Genomic DNA, 4856 nt, shown 5'->3' with positions numbered 1-4856 from the left:
TTCTTGCAATCTCATAGCATACCATTTCTAATAAAGTCAAGGAGTGGATATAAATGGTAGCATCTTCTGCCTTATTTCAGTCTTCTGTAGGTAGAAATTTCATTGCTAGTGCTTTCCTCAAAAGTTTCTCAATAACATGGTCCAGGTGTCTTTGAGGAGATATTTACAGGTATATGATAAGATCACATGATAAATTCCCTCCACCTTCCCATTGTATAAGCCATTTTCTCTGAATAAGTAATGTTTAGGGACACCCTGGATGGCTCAGTCAGCTAAGCTTCCTACTCTTAATTTTGACTTAGGCATAGTTTGGATCCGAGTGGGGCTCTGCACTAACAGTGTGAAGCCTTCTTGGGATTCTCTCCCTCTCTCTCTCTCTCTCTCTCTCTCTCTCTCTCTCTCTTGCTCTCAGCCTTGCTTTCTCAAAACAAATAAATAAACTTAAAAAAATGATAAATAAAATAGGTAATGTTTAGTTGTCTGAGCCATGTTGGTGGTCTGAAAGGAGGTGCAGGGCTGGACGAAAAATGAAGACAATTCTGCAGCAGCAGTAGTGGTATTATTAGGACAAGGAGCAGCTTATGGACATACTAGCCAAACAGATGCTCACTAAGAAGTTCATGGTCTGGGACCAGATGAATTCTGACCACCACACAAGGACCATGCAAGATAGGTATATGGAAGTCAGTGGGAACCTGCAGGAAATGTATGACAAGGTGGGTTAAGAAAGGAGAAACTCAATGCCATTTCAAGACCCAATGAATCTGCCAAATTTTATAATAGACTCAAGCAAATAAAAAATTTTCACCAGAAACACCCAAATGAGATCTGTGTGCCAATGTCAGTGGAGTTTGAGGAGCTTCTGAAGGCTGGAGAGAATCCAGGTGAAGAAGCAGGAAGGTTGGAGGAGTTCACAGATGAAAAGGGATGCTGTGGTTACCTTGACCTCCATGACTGTTATCTCAAAGACATTAACCTGAAGCCCTCGGAAAAGCTGGATTATCATGTACCTGTCAATCTTTGACCAGTTGTTTGACATTTCTAAATAAAGGAAGAATACTGAATATAAGAGATACTTTGAAATGTTGCCTGTGTACCTTCAAGATTATACAGACTGAGTGAAGCCCCTCGAAGATCAGAACAAAGTTTTGGAGTAAGTTTGAGAAGTGAGAGAATGGTACCTTCCCTGAATGGCCAAAAGAGATAAGCAGTGCCCTGACCCATGCTGGAACCTATTGTGACCTTTCTGCATTCTCTTTAAGCTTTAGGCTTGAAGTGTGGTGGGACCCAAGAAGAGCATGGCCAGAGGCTATTCCACACCAGACGAAAGCCCTTGGAGTCACTTGACACCTCTCTGTTTGGCAAAAATCCCAAGTCAAAAGGCACCAAATGAGATACTGAGAAGGACAAAGACACTGCCGTCCTAGAAGCCCAGATCTACAAATACGTAGAGATTGTTGGGGAACAGTGACATCTCATTCATGAAAACATACATAACAAACAGGCAAAGATGGGGAAGATTGAGAAGTAAAAAGGAAAAGTATATCAGTGAGGATGAAAGTGAAGACAAAGAGAATGAGATCATTTCCAGCCCCAAAACCTGCCTCTTGGCTGGCACGGCAAACCCATTTCCTACTGGTTGTATTAGGTTCATGGTCTAAACTACAACCACGAGTTTTGTGGAAATTACACCTACCGAGGTCCCGAGGCCTTCTAGCAGCACCGTGCTGACTGGTGTCGTGCTCAAGGCATGAGGTGCTTGGGCATCCCAAACATTGTCCCCTTTGCTGATGTGACACAGATTGAAGACGATGTCTCCTTGTGGGCCACACTGAAACTGAAGAAGGCATTAGAATGATGGCAGCCTGACACTGAGGAAGAATTCACAGTGGAACATTGTGAATAAGAAGACATATGAGGATCTGAAAAGACAAGGACTGCTCTAGTGTTTAAGGATGTATCTTAGCTTTGGGGCTTGCCTGGACTTACCTAACATCTGCTTTTTCTATTTCTCCCGACCAAATGCATCTAAAGATTCTGCTACTTAGTCTTACAGTCTAGCATGCATCTTGGACAATCAAGGCATGCTGGCAGATTGAAGAGTTGAGATGTGTTTTTTCTCTGTTTTATATTAAAAGATACTGTCAGAAAATTTAAAATATAAAAAAAAAACAGGTAATGTTTGATACCTCAGCTTCATTAGGGAATCCCATTAGAGTGTTTGTAGTCAACTAATCAAGCAAGGAGCTGGACAAATTACATATTGATTTAGTATTTTTGGTATGTGAACTTATGCTGATAAAGCACCACATCTAAAATTATGTATCCCCTTTCTTGTTCCGTTATCCTGCCTTCTGAAAATTGGTGAAATTAGTGCATATATCGTAAGGTTATTACAAACATTACATGAGTTAATTTTTGTTTTTTTTTTCAAGTTTATTTATTTTGGTAGAGAGAGAGCGCAAGAGCAAGAGAAAGAACCAGCGGGGGAGGGGCAGAAAGAGAGCAGGACAGAGTATCATCCCAAGCAGGCTCTGTGCTGAGCGCAGAGAGCCCAATGCAGGGCTCCAACTCATAAACTGTGAGATCATGACCTGAGCTGAAGTCAGACGCTCAACTGACTGAGCCATCTAGGTGCCCCAGATGAGTTAATATTTGTAAAGCTCTGATAAAACTGTCATATTATTGCTAGGTAATTGTTTGTTAAACAAAAATTTATAGAGGATATAAAAGCCCTTTAGCAATTGACTTCTTTTGTTCTTTGTCCTTTTGATCTCAGATTTTTCCTGGATGCTTTTCTAATTTTTTCTTTCAATTAAACACATTCACAGTTAAGAAAAAAAAATAACCAAAAGCTCTCTCTGGAAAAAGGATTATGAAAGTGCTATTCTTTTATTCATTTAACACTTTCTTACAACTACTATGAGTTTGTAACAAAGTTATATGCAAATACAAAGCCTTATCTTTCAGGAGCTTCAGAAGAAAGGACCAAATTAGAACACAACACAATAAACATTAAATAATAACAACAGTAAAAATGATCAACCAAGAAAAATGATGTTTGTGTCTTGGAAGAAAATATCAAGAACGGATTTATACTGAATATGACATTTATCCTAGATTGTGTGAGAAAGAAGATATTAAATGAGAAGAGTTAGACAATTCAATTTAGAGCATATGTTGTATAGGAATGTGTAGAAATCAGAGAACTGAAACCAAGTTGAATATTCTTTGAATATTTAAATATTTCCCATGTAGTGCCTATGATACCAATTTTAATTACATACATAAATATAATCAGCTGCAAGTAATGGAAGCTAAACTTTTAGTCAACTAGAGTGATAAGAGGTTTATTTTGTATCTCATATCACAGTATAAATATATGGAAGCTGGAATTGGTAGCTGTCAAAAATCTTTTTATTAACCAGTTTATTTCCGTCTTTCTATTCTCCCAATCTTAGAATATGGACTTTATTCTTCATTTGTGTTGTCTTGTGAATGTACTGAAGTTTGCTAAATCTATAGATTATTTTTTATCTAAATTTTTTAAAATGTTTATTTATTTTTGAGAGAGAAAGACAGAGTGCGAGTGGGGAAGGGGCAGAGAGACAGGGAGACACAGAATCCAAAGCAGGTTCCAGGCTCTGAGCTGTCAGCACAGAGTCCGACTCGGGGCTGGAACTCACCAGCCATGAGATCATGACCTGAGCCCAAGTCAGCCATTTAACCGACCGAGCCACCCAGGTACCCCAAAATCTATAGATTCTTATTCCAAGAAAATACAGAAAAAAAGAACATAAGAACAGTACCAGACACATCTATAACCTTTTATAAAATATGATTATCAGTAAAATAGTTTTTATTCTCCCCTGCCTTTAATTTAGAACCATAGTGTTGTCTCAACCCCAAGTTATCTTACAAATATTTCCCCCAGTTACTTGGCAGTATTCCACTTACATTTCATTGGTTAAAACAGAATAGACGTCGCTAACTACAGGGAACCTTGGTAAATCATTATTTAGCTGAGCACTGCTTCCCCAACCAAAAATAGGAAGAAAGGAGGGAATATTGGATACCAATTGTCATGCTATACTTCAATTTTTGCTAACAAATATATGAGCTTGTTGACAATACCAAAAAGTGATTTTCTCTCAATAAGACAATTTCCTTGTCTTTTAATGAATGCTTCCTTTGACTTCATGGCTCTACCTTCAATTATAGATTACAACAGTTTGCTTAATATGTGGGACTCACTGCTCTGTAATTCAGAGGATTCAAGTTAAATATCTTATTATAGACAGAAACAATATTGATGAATCATCCATCCTTCAGTTCAGTGTGCATCCTAAATGCCAGGCTATAAATTTGAAACAACAGGCATTCAATTTCAACTAAATTATTTAAAAATTCTTGACTGTGCTATAACATCTCCATTATATTTATATATCTTTTACTAATCAAATCTATTATATCTGTAGCTGTGTTAGTTATTGGTTTCCAACTGCCTCTTTCAGCAATGAAAAACAAGGTTAAAACTTCTCATCCATTGCTTTGAATTTTTCAGAAAATCTTATACATTTGTCAATCATAAAAATAATCCTTTAGAAAATATCCCCCAATATTTATATCACTCACTTATCAGTGAAATGTCTTCAGGTTTAGAAGCACATGTGAAATACCTGGACTGTAAATCATATGCCTGTACTTATATTGAAATGCCGTATATCTTACAAAACAAAATAAGAATAAAAAATAATGAAATTTCCCTACTAAGCTAACACACGCTAATGAAGAGTTTATCACTCTTAAGAAGAATGCAAGTTTTTAAATAGCCTTTCTTCCAAAATTAAATTTTT

General features: G+C 37.2%; 1 pseudogene; it reads left to right on the top strand.

The window, feature by feature from the left end:
- Positions 1 to 527: 527 nt before the first annotated feature.
- On the top strand, positions 528 to 1946 carry LOC124520094 (splicing factor 3A subunit 3-like; annotated as a pseudogene).
- The last annotated feature ends 2910 nt before the right edge of the window (positions 1947 to 4856 follow it).

The sequence above is a fragment of the Lynx rufus genome, unplaced genomic scaffold (assembly GCF_022079265.1).
Source record: "Lynx rufus isolate CCGP_SWC_20201006 ecotype Redwood Valley unplaced genomic scaffold, mLynRuf1.p SCAF_3, whole genome shotgun sequence".
Classification (NCBI taxonomy): domain Eukaryota; kingdom Metazoa; phylum Chordata; class Mammalia; order Carnivora; family Felidae; genus Lynx; species Lynx rufus.
This window is presented reverse-complemented; position numbering and strand designations above follow the sequence as displayed.